Source organism: Amblyomma americanum, chromosome 8 (genome assembly GCF_052857255.1).
Source record: "Amblyomma americanum isolate KBUSLIRL-KWMA chromosome 8, ASM5285725v1, whole genome shotgun sequence".
NCBI lineage: Eukaryota > Metazoa > Arthropoda > Arachnida > Ixodida > Ixodidae > Amblyomma > Amblyomma americanum.
In genome coordinates, this window is record NC_135504.1 from 36,960,445 (window position 1) to 36,973,277 (window position 12,833).

The following is a 12,833-nucleotide window of genomic DNA, read 5'->3' on the forward strand; positions in this document are numbered from 1 at the left end:
TCGGGCAACTGTGGTAGTCCTAGTGCTGCGAGTGCTGCCGGTGACCGACTCAGTGACCAGGGATTCCGCGCCTCGCAGCATTTCAGCTGCACAAGAGCATACGAGGATGCCGTTTTGCTGCGTTGTTGGCTGTTTCAACTCGCAGAATGATGGAAAACGCTTACCGTTTGCATCTGAGCGGCTCCATGCCGTACGGCTACGATCCCCGCCGCAGCGCAGGGTGGCTAACAGCGTTGTTTACAAAATGGCCGGGCCAAAGTTAGCGGCGAGGTCGCCGAAGCGGCAATCTGGCAACAGTGATAAACAACAAAATGGCCGCCCCTGCTTACCGCCGTGCTGCAGTGACGGTACTCTAAGTCTTTATTTAGTGACTCTAGTCGTATGATTGCGCAGCTGTTGGAGTGTAGAATTTCCAATGGTCTGCTAAAGGCATTTTTATGCCTTTTTCTTTTCCTAAGGCTGTCTGCCGAGTGTTTCACTCAAGGTGTGCTGCAATGTTTAAAAATAGGCTTTTCGAGTTTGAAGAGCGCTTTTTTTTAGGCGCAGCTAAGACGTGCTGAACTAATATTGCGCAGAGGCGTGATGTCCACAGTAATATCCATAATAGTAATAATTAATAATAATTGGTTTTTGGGGAAAGGAAATGGCGCAGTATCTGTCTCACATATCGGCGGACAACTTAACTGCCCCATAAGGGAAGGGATAAAGGAGGGAGTGTCAATTTCAAGAACTCAGTTACGCTCGGCTCTGGGGCGCGACAAATTTTGTCTACATCACGCCAGAATACAACCGCTTTTTATTGCCGTTTAGAAAAATATGCATAAAGGATATTTATATGGAACTCAGTATCTATTAATTGGATTATCGTTCGTCACGCAGCTTAAAGCGACTATACACATAACAAGCACACAGCGTCCTCGTGCTTCGAGTTCTCCCGTTGCCGGCTCGCCCAGTCCTCCTGAAATGCTCACCCCACCCACAATCCCCCTCGCTTCACCGCATGGAGGAAGGAAAGCTCAGGCTCCGGAAAATCCCTCGCGGGTCCTTGCTATCCGAGCGGCACTTCTAGTTTGTTTTATTATTTATTTAATGCTTATTTACATAATAAATTATATATATATATATATATATATATATATATATATATATATATATATATATATATATATATATATATATATATATATATATATATTCTTATAAAGGGAGCCAACAGTCATCGAAACCAAGGCGCATAGGGGAATGTTTAATTTTTTTTAATGTGTAGTGCTCATCACTGGGACAATAATACATGGATTAAATCTGTCGCTTAAATAAAATTACATTTAAAGCAGCAGAAAAAAACAACTTTGTCGCCGGTGGGATCCGAACCCACGACCTTCGAATATCGCGTCCGGTGCTCTACCAACTGGGCTGCAGCGACGATATATATATATATATATATATATATATATATATATATATATATATATATATATATATATATATATATATATATATATATAATCACCAAAAATTGAAGAAACATAACAGGATTTAATTCACGACGTTTCGGCTGGAGGACCAGCCTTTTTCGAGTCTAGTACAGCGTTTGAAACACGCAGTTTTTATAGAGAATGCGCGAGGTACAAAGTTTACAAGTTTACAGCAAAGCACGAGTTCAAAACACTAAAGGGGGGGGGGAGAGAGACCAGGAATGACATTTTTTTTTAACAAAGGAAGAGAGAGAATCGGTGACAATCTAAGAGGGCGTCTCCTAACCTGAATGCAGGTGTTCCCAAGGGGCCGAATTTTTTTAAATAACAAAAGAATAATAAGATTAAGATAATAAAAATATAAAAAGGGGGAGACTCTTTCCCACCACCTCAGGGCTGCCTAGGAAAGGCCCTCGAGGTGTCGCTCCTCTCAGCATTTCAGATGTTCAAGCAAGGCTGGAAATTAGGCAACGGGGAGTAGGGAGGTTAGCTTTGGGAGCACATGGCAATGCACCAAATCAGGGGGTACAGGGTGATATGGGATGGGCGTCTTTCGAGAGCAGAGAGGCTAGCAGTAAGATAGCATTTGAGGAACGATTGAGAAAGATGGAGGAAAAGCGGTGGGCTAGGAAAGTTTTCAGATACCTGTATATAAAGAATGTTGACACGAAATGGAGAAAGCGAACTAGAAAATTGACAAGCAAATATCTGGACAGCAGCAAGGGGGCAAATCAGCAATTATCGGTTAAGAAAAAGGTTAAAGAAACAGAGAGAGCCCTGCGGAAAACAGGGATGCTGACGAAATCGGCACTGGGAACATACCGGACCTTTAAACAGGAAATTGTCAAAGAAAATATCTATGATAATTGTAGGGGAAGTTCTTTGTTGTTTGAGGCCAGGACTGGAGCTTTGCGGACTAAGACGTATAGAGTCAGGTACCAGGAGATAGACACTTTGTGCATGGCGTGCGGAGAGGAGGAGGAAACGGCTGAACACTTGATACTTTTCTGTAAAGGGCTTCACCCTACAGTGGAAGGCAGCGGGGCTGACTTACCCAAGGCATTGGGGTTTAGGGATAGTGAAGGGAAAGTGGATTTTAAGAGGTTAGAAGTAGCCAAGCGAAGGTTATCTGATTGGTGGCTAAAAGCAAGACAGGAGTAAAATTTCACAAGACATGGCTAGGTGGCTTGAGCCACCGCCCGATGTAAAGGGTTCAGCCGTATCCATCCGTCCATCCATCCATGGTGACAAGCGTTAAGGGGTGAAGGGGTCGACCCCTGTACAAGGAGGAAGCTACATTCCAGAGAAACTGGTGGGGGGAGTAAATATATATATATATATATATATATATATATATATATATATATATATATATATATATATATATATATATATATATATATATATATATATATATATATATATATATATATATATATATATTCTGTAGGGGTTCCAATGCGCCAGTTTACAAGTGTAAGTGCAGTATTACGACAAACGCGAGTGTTCGTTTTAAAGGTTTATTGTGCCAACAGTTTCGGGAATGGTATTCCCTTCGTCAGGGCAGGCTTACAATGAAACAGTCTTGTCAATATAAGGACACAAAGCGGGCGAGGATGTATAAACTCCGCCCTCAAAGCAAACTTGAGAGTGAGGGCAAGGGGCCGTATAATGGACCGCGCAGCAGCTCTCACAGGGGCAGTGGCTAAATTAAACACAGAAAAAACGCCGAGAGCTGCTGCGCGGTCCATAATACGGCCCCTTGCCCTCACTCTCAAGTTTGCTTGGAGGGCGGAGTTTATACATCCTCGCCCGCTTTGTGTCCTTATATTGACAAAACTGTTTCATTGTAAGCCTGCCCTGACGAAGGGAATACCATTCCCGAAACTTTTGGCACAATAAACCTTTAAAACGAACAGTCGCGTTTGTCGTAATACTGCACTTACACACACACACACACACACACACACACACACACACACACACACACACACACACACACATATATATATATATACATATATATATATATATATATATATATATATATATATATATATATATATATATATATATATATATATATATATATATGAAGGGAGCCAACAGTCATCGAAACCAAGGCACATAGGGGAATGTTTAATTTTTTTTAATGTGTAGTGCTGATCACTGGGACAATAATACATGGATTAAATCTATCGCTTAAATAAAATTGCATATAAAGCAGCAGAAAATACAACTTTGTCGCCGGTGGGATCCGAACCCACGACCTTCGAATATCGCGTCCGGTGCTCTACCGACCTACGGCTACGATATATATATATATATATATATATATATATATATATATATATATATATATATATATATATATATGAACACTCTCAATCTTAAGGTTCGCTTACACCGATTAAACATAAATATCCACGAGAGCAGCAGATTGGACAGCCTTCGCCGTAGCTCAGTTGGTAAGAGCACCGGACGCAATATTCGGAGGTCGTGGGTTCGGATCCCACCGGCGGCATGGTTGTTTTTTCTTCTGCTTTATAAGTAACTTTCTTTAAGCGATAGATTAATGTAAGCATTATTAACCCTGTGATTTAGCACTACACATTAAATAAAATTAAACATTCTCCTATGCACCTTGGTTTCGGTGACTGTTGGCTCCCTTCATGTTTATATATATATATATATCAAGGTTCAATGGTTGAAGCAAACTGTCACGTTGTGGTGACGACACTACAGCAGTCAAGAAGACAACGAAAAATCTGAAAAAAAAACTGTTTAAGGGGCTGACTCCCACCCGCTGTTGGAGATGCCCTTGAGTAGGCTGACTCGTTCAGCACCGCAGGTCCCGGTTCCGAACGACGTTATCAGTCTCCGTTAAGAAGGAAACTGTACAGTAGGTTTATTTACATTTTTACAAGCGTCAAGATCAGAAGGGAGGATGATTGTCACTGCACTCGCGGTCGCCGAGTTTTATATCGGTCTTCGTCCCTAAATTCCCTAGGTTCCCTAAATTCCCTAAATTCCCACACATATATGGACACGCTACCGTCGCATGTCGAGCCCAAGCGAGAGAAGGATGCCGTCGGGGTCATGCCGTCTGCGGTAGGTGACGTCAACTGGCCAGCCAAAGGCTCCCACGCGCAAGGCCAGAACGCAAGGTCGGGTCGAGAATCCGAAAGGGGTCGTTTGTCCGTCGATATGCTTGCGAAGATTGCGGACGATGACCGCCAGCCCGCCTCTGTGCTCCCAACGCCGACGAGCCATGCACCGGAAACGAGGCTCTTGTGTTTCCCGACACAGTCACGGCAATTGGGGAAGATAACGTCCGCCTGTTCGTCCTTCGGGCCTCCGCTCTTTCGTGTCCCATACTCGGACCGGGCAACGCTTAAATTGGAAGCAGCTGACACCTGGGTCCATTCCGCGTGGTCCTCGGCGGCAAGCCCGGCAGCTATCACCACCGAGTTGCCCAGAGCCACCCGGTAGAAGCATAACTGTTGGCTGCCAGCAGGGCGGTGGCTCAGTGGTTAGGGCGCTCGGCTACTGATCCGGAGTTCCCGGGTTCGGACCCGACCGCTGTGGCTGCGTTTTTATGAAGGAAAAACGCTAAAAGGCTCCCGTGTGCTGTGCGATGTCAGTGCACGTTAAAGATTCCCAGGTCGTCGAAATTATTCCGGAGCCCTCCACTACGGCAACTCTTTCTTCTTTCACTCCCTCCTTTATCCCTTCCCTTACGGCGCCGTTCAGGTGTCCAACGATATACGGGACAGATACTGTGCCATTTCCTTTCCCCAAAATCCAATTACTGTTATTATCGGCTGCCAGCAGGCGATACTTGCTGTCGCCGTTCGTGACACCACTAAGAACTGAATGACTCGGTGGCGGCGATTGTGACAAGCGCGCTGGGCGGTCATCGAAGTGAATGCATGCAGTTCTCGACCGCGCACAATTTAAACCTGGCAAGGAACCTTCGAGATAAAGAACCGACAGCAACTACAACAATGTGGAAAAATGTGGAAGCATTTGCACGTGGCCACGATCAATGGATATAAGTCTGGTCACATCTAGCATTACAAAACAAAATGACAAAGCAGTGTTCCGGCGGTTCTGAATGCGAACAATCAAACGGTGGAAAGATTCACGGCAATAAAAAAACGAACTGGAATGGGCAGCCTTATAGATGTGCGCGCGAGGAGTGATCGATTGGTTAAGAAAGTTTGTGCGTAGCTTGCTTAAATTCTGGTAATCATGATCATGTACACGGGTCAGACAGTCGACTTCTGTTGGGGCATGACTGGTCTAGGTTACTTATATACGAAATGGTTTATACAACTGCCTACGAAGCCAAGTAGCTCAGCCCCACTGTGCTTTTGTATTAAAAGAGTCCTAGAACTGAAGTGTTTCAATTGTCATAAATCTGTCCAAGCGCAAGCAATTGGAGACTGGGTGGGGAGTGGGGCCTTGGCCCCCCTGTTCGGGGTCCCTGGGTGTACTACAAATACGGTAACGCGTTGCAGTCGGTATACCGTTGCCAGGATTGCCTAGCCACATTGGCCGTACGGTTAGTAGGGTCGCAGTTACCCTGTTCACCGTACGGTGGTGGGGACAACATAGGGTGCTCGCTCGCCTCCGCCCCGCTACAAAAGTTAAACCACGCTATCGTCATCATCATCAGCAAGGGCTAACTGCAATGCGGCCCCCTTGCCTCTGGGGTGCACAATGGGCTACCGTTACAAAATGATGATCAGCAGACAGTTCACCTGCGTGCCCCAGAGTGCAGGACGGGGCCGGAGGCTTCCGCAAAAATAGCCCTTAGTACCAACACACCAGCGGAAACTCGCGCGGCACGCCGCTGGCCGAAGGCCTGTGAGAGTACGCTTGGCGATTTAGATGGGACGGGGTGCGGTATTTGGCGTTGTTTTCTGCAGGCCAAACCGGTTGAGAAATTCTTTAGGGGCCAGCATTTACAGTTGTTCCTGCTTCTGGACGAGCAGGTGCGGCTTAAGTGCCAACCCCAAGAGTGCTTCGTGGGCGTATGCCAAAACCGGTCTGTGCATGCGTACTGCGGGAGTCGCCGGCGAGCATCGGCGAGGCGCGGGTATCTGTCCGTGCTAGCTATCGGCGCCAGCGCAGGGGCGCTTGCCCACGTGTCGGAAGTGGGGGCCGGTTGACAGCAATCGGAGGACCGCGGGGCTTTCGGTGACCCTTTTCTTCCTGGCTTTAAGCCCTTCCGTGTTCCCTGAACTCACCTTCGCGGTTTAAGTTGCCCCGAAAGCCTCCCCCCCCCCCCTCCCCTCAATTCTTTCCATCAGGGCTTGAAACTCCGCGGGGTTGAGATGGAGAGCGAGCCAGCACCAGGACCATGGAGATGCATACCTCTTTTCGACGCCCGTTCCGACGAACGCTGGGCACGTACGCCTAGGAAGGGCCCTTGGAACCTTGGAGTTGTCTTTTCAGGCTCCCGCCCCCTTCTGGCGGCAGAAAGACCTGCCACACGGAAGATTTCACGAGCCCTGTTTTTTTTTTCCCCTGCAGATTTCCCGCTCCCGGGAGGTGGGCGTCTGTCAGTTGTTCTGGGAATCAACCCGCCCTGGTGGCTCAGTGGTTAGCGCGCTGGGCACGTACGCCTAGGAAGGGCCCTTGGAACCTTGGAGTTGGCTCTTCTGGCTCCCGCCCCCTTCTGGCGGCAGAAAGACCTGCCACACGGAAGATTTCACGGGCGCTGTTTTTTTTTCCCCTGCAGCTTTCCAGCTCCCGGGAGATGGGCGTCCGTCAGTTCTGGGAAACGTACCCGCCGCGGTGGCTCAGTGGTTAGGACGCGCGGCTACTGATCCTGAGCACGAGGTTCGAAACCGACCACGGCGGCTGTGTTTCGATGGAGGCGAAACGCGAAGGCGCCCGTGTGCTGTGCGATGTCGGTGCACGTTAAAGATCCCCACGTGGTCGAAATTATTCCCGAGCCCTCCACTGCGGCACCTCCTCTTTGTTCCTTTCTTCTTTCACTCCCTCCTTTATCACTTCCCTTACGGCGCGGTTCAGGTGTCCAACGATATGCGAGACATATACTGGGCCATTTCCTCCACCCCCCCCCCCAAAGAAAAATTTTCAGTTTTCTTCTCCTGCCATAGACAGGTAATCGCTCCACAACACTGGGGCAAGAGCGATGCCTTTTCTTCACTGTGTGGTGGTTCTCAGGCTCGCGTACCTGAGCTGACCGGGGAAACTGAGGGTGCATGTGGATCGCGCTTAGATGCTGGCGCGCCGAGACATGCATGGGGAGATATGCAGTACAGAGGGAGATAGATTAGGCTTCAAGTATAGTAAGGAAAAATCTGCAGTCATGATATTTAATGAAGAGGGCGGCGAGCATAGAATACAGGAGTTCGTGCTAAAAGTAGTGAATGAGTACAAGTATCTTGGGGTGTGGATAAATAACAGTGCTGAGTATCTGACAGAGCATGAAAAATATGTAATGAATAAAGCTGGTAGGAATGCAGCTGTCATGAAAAATAGGGCACTGTGGAATTACAATAGGTATGAGGTGGTAAGAGGGATCTGGAAAGGGGTGATGATCCCTAGCCTGACCTTCGGTAATGCGGTCCTGTGTATGAGGCCAGATGTTCAAGCAAGGCTGGAAATTAAGCAACGGGGAGTAGGGAGGTTAGCTTTGGGAGCACATGGCAATACACCAAATCAGGGGGTACAGGGTGATATGGGATGGACGTCTTTCGAGAGCAGAGAGGCTAGCAGTAAGATAGCATTTGAGGAACGATTGAGAAGGATGGAGGAAAAGCGGTGGGCTAGGAAAGTTTTCAGATACCTGTATATAAAGAATGTTGACACGAAATGGAGAAAGCGAACTAGAAAATTGACAAGCAAATATCTGGACAGCAGTAAGGGGGCAAATCAGCAATTATCGGTTAAGAAAAAGGTTAAAGGAACAGGGAGAGCATTGTGGAAAACAGGGATGCTGACAAAATCGGCACTGGAAACATACCGGACCTTTAAACAGGAAATTGTCAAAGAAAATATCTATGATAATTGTAGGGGAAGTTCTTTGCTGTTTGAGGCCAGGACTGGAGTTTTGCGGACTAAGACGTATAGAGGTCGTGATGACGTGGCAAAGTCACGTGACCTAGGTGGCGCACCTTCCACCTAGGTTGCTCTCTTGGGACCACTAGGGGCTTTAGGGACCCCCTGCCAGAGTCATGCTCGTGATTTTTCGCTTACAACGCCGACGCCGGATTTTCTGGGTGACGGGGCCTTTAACGTTATTTCGTTAATAAATAATTACAACTCAATTTATAATTGCTTTTCTTTCATGCCACATCAGTTTCGGTTTCATCAACCGAACGATGACTGTGGCGCGTAAGACATGTTTAGGTCATGTGAGGCGTAAAAAAATCACAGGGACGCATAATTGCATTGGCAGCTCTTGATGCCTGGTGACGTCACTTCAGTCCAGCCAATGGGCGAATTTTAGGACCGAGGATGCGTTGTGGTCCCACGGGGCCTATCGCATTATGACTGCAATATATTCGTCGTTTGTAGTCATTCCTGCTCTTTAAGCAGGCTGGCTTAAGCGTCGTAGCGAATTAAAACTACGCACGTGCAACTTTTTTAAGCCTCACGTGATCTAACCACACCTTACACTTCACAGTGATCGTTCCTGATTTGAAACCGAAACAGCATCAAGAATAAACTCAATTATTGGCATGCTTGTTGTGTGAGTTCTGAGAACATGTGTGCCCGCCCCTCGAGAAATCCCGGCTGCGAAAACCAATGTTGCTGGCAAAAGATATGCGCCTGCAACCGGTTTTGGTGGCCTGCAAACAATAAAAGCGTTCTATATAAGCATTATTTTGTCATTTCTTTTCACAGTTTATTTAAATCAATATAATTATTGCGTATTAAGCATTAAACAGCACTTTATACAGCTTCTTTCCTAAACAAAAGTTCGTACGTGCGGCGTAGAAACTCGCGTGGCAACGCCGGGCCGTCATTGGTTGAGATGCGGTGCTGCCGCGTCGCCGCCGCGAAAATTTCCAACTTGCCCGAACCTCGCCGCTCCAGCCGCTGGGTCTTCCCGCCGCTTGAGAGAGGGTGTATGCGCCGCGGCGGCGCAGTTCGCGAGCGGTGCGTGTGAAATAGGCTTAAGGAAAGGCCACGGGGAAGCATGCCCCTTGATGCGCAAGCTTGCAAATGTATGGTGTGATGATTTGTCGAACAGTAACAGGGAGAGAAAACGGTGCGGAAATAGGACTACATTTGGGGGACATAACTGCGTTCGACACTATTAGGTTTGCGTCACTTTTTGTATTACTTGCTTTTCTATCCGCTTACTGCCTGCGGCATTTCACTCTAGGCGCTTCTATCATGTTGCTTTGTATGGTATTTTGAGCTAATCTTATCTTGTTGTTTACGTTCTTTGTCTTGTTAGTCCCTGATCCCCTCATTACATCCCCCGATTATTTGCTTGCAGAATTTTACTGATATTAGAATGGGAAGTCCCGCGTGCGCGCTCTTGCGCTGGCAGTGGTAGTGTTTTGTTTATACGTCTTTATTTCTGCATAAAATAGGCCTAGCCTTGCGGCAGAAATGAGGGGCTTCATGGGGGTGGAGGTGGGGGAGGGGGAGGAGGGCCGGTCAATAAACTTACAACTTCAATTGCACAGCGCGATTGTTGAAAAACGCAAACTGACGTACCCGCCGCGGTGGCTCAGTGATGAAGGCTCTCGTCTACTGTGCCGGAGTACCAAGGTTCGAACCCGACCGCGGCGGCCGCGTTTCGATGGAGGCATAAACGCAAAGGCGCCCGTGTATTGTATGATGTCAGTGCACAATAAAGATACCCAGGTGGTCGAAATTATTCCGGAGTCCTCCACTACGGCACCTCTTTCTTCCTTTCCTCTTTCACTCCCTCCTTTATCCCTAATTCCCTTACGGCGCGGTTCGTGTGTCCACCGAGATATGAGACAGTTACTGCATCATTTCCTTTCCTCAAAAACCAATTTTCAAGTCGGCCAGTGGCAAAACCCCGCCGCGGTGGCTCAGTGGTTAGAGTGCTCGGCTACTGATCCGGAGTTCCCGGATTCGAACCCGACCGCGGCGGCATCGTTTCGATGGAGGCGAATCGCAAAGGCGCCCGTGTGCTGTGCGATATCAGTGCACGTTAAAGGTCCCAATAATAATAATAATAATAATAATAATAATAATAATAATAATAATAATAATAATAATAATAATAATAATAATAATAATAATAGGTTTCGGAGAAAGGAAATGGTGCAGTATCTGTCTCATATCGTTATGTCTCATATATCGCCGAAAGAGAAGGGATAAAGGAGAGAGTGAAAGAAGAAAGGAAGAACGGTGCCGTAGTGGAGGGCTCCGGAATAATTTTGACCACCTGGGGATCTTTAACGAGCACTGATATTGCACAGCACACGGGCGCCTTAGCGTTCTGCCTCCATAAAAACGCAGCCGCCGCGGTCGGATTCGAATCCGGGAACTCCGGCTCAGTAGCCGGGCGCGCTAACCACTGAGCCACCGCGGCGGGTGAAAAGGGCATCACCATTATCGATATTCGCGGCTATTTCGCGGTTTTTGGGGCCCTCGTAAGCACAAGTGATCCTAATCGACACACTAAGAAGTTTAATGTGAAACTTGAAAAGGAAATTTGACCAGATCAAATGAGCGAAAAAATTCGGGCGCCACTGTCGGAAATGGCCGTGGATATGCAGGTGCTGTCTGAATGGTTGGTAACGAACCCATGTTATCTTCGACCGCCGCGGTGACTCAGTGGTTATGGCGCTCGGCTGCTCACCCGAAAGAGGCGGGTTCGATCCCGGCCACGGCGGTCGAATTTCGGTGGAGGCGAAATTCTGGAGGCCCATGTACTGTGCGATGTCAGCGCACGTTAAATAACCTCAGGTGGTCCAAATTTCCGGAGCCCTCCAGCACGGCGTCCCTCATTGCCTGAGTTGCTTTGGGACGTCAAACCCCCATAAGCCGAGCCAATGTGTTATCATCGAAAACAAAAATGAAAAGGAAACAGTCCGGTTCTCAGAGTGGCCGTGTATCGCAATACTCATCGATGACGACGCATGATTAGGTGACCGCTGAGAGTTCGTCCTCTGACTCATGCTGCTCCGGTCATAGCCTTGGGTCCGGTCATAGCCGCGTCCCGTATCGCGCGCGCCTTTCTTGACAGGGTCGGTCACTTTCTCTATTTTTTTTAGTGATAAGATCTAAATGGTAAGATAAGAAGTATTTATTCAATAAATAGCGAAGCAGAAGATACAGTAACTGAGGCAAACAGCATGAGAGCTAATGCATCTGTTACAATGTTTCGTTTTCTGCTTAGCTACAGTAGCTTAACTATGCTCCAACAAGCCCAACAACCCCGCTGCTCAAAACCCGTGACGTTGATGATGATAAGGACCATGCTCGCCGTCTGCAAGTGGACGGCTGTGTGATGTAGCCTAAATGATCCCCGTTGAAAATTCCGTAAAATAAACTGACGTCACCCATGACGTCATCATAGCTTGCGAAAACGGCCTGTGAGGCCGATACGGGTGTTTTAATTTTTTAATTATTTCATTCTTTTTTTCAGTGCTGGATTTGTTAGTCCGGTTTCCCCGGTTTCGCGTTGTCACAGACGGAAGAATAAAGACAGGCGTGTCGCTTACACTATCAGGCGTCCTAATGCCGGAAAATATCAACTCGGCTGCGTAGCGACATTGGGGGGGCTTGCGGAGACAACATGGCGGCGCTCTGCTCGCCCGCTTCTTCCGTTCTACACCACCTCGTCATTGCGTTATTCGGTGCTCAAATTGTCAGTGAATAGTGTCACTCGCTTCCGCTTTCTGTTATCTCACTGGGATACCCCAGTGATAGAGAGCCGCGTGCCGTCGCACTATATGCAAGCGACATGTGAAGTAAAGAAGAAAAGAAAATGTTTGGTCGGTCTCTTCGTCACTGTGCTGGGTGGTGGTAGTGGTTTATTTTAAAGAAAAAAAATGCTGAAAATTGCTTTTTGGGGAAAAGAAGTGGTGCAGTATCTGTCTCATATATCGGCGGACACCTGAACCGCGCCGTAAGGGAAGGGTAAATGAGGGAGTGAAAGAAGAAAGGAAGAGAGGGCTCCGGAATAATTTCGACCACCTGGGGATCTTTGACGTGCACCGACATCGCACAGCACACGGGCGCCTTAGCGTTTCGCCTCCGTCAAGAGGTGAATTTACGAAGTGGACCACTTGCAAAATTGCATAAAAGTTGGAGGAGGAAAAACATTTATTAAGAGCATAAATACTGGGTGGTCCCAGTAGGAGAACGCACTGGTCGCGATCA

General features: G+C 47.6%; 1 non-coding gene across 1 annotated transcript; it reads left to right on the forward strand.

The window, feature by feature from the left end:
• The first annotated feature begins 3,922 nt into the window (after positions 1–3,922).
• Positions 3,923–3,999, forward strand: TRNAL-CAA (transfer RNA leucine (anticodon CAA)). Its single transcript has one exon. It is a non-coding gene; the product is annotated as a tRNA-Leu (tRNA).
• The last annotated feature ends 8,834 nt before the right edge of the window (positions 4,000–12,833 follow it).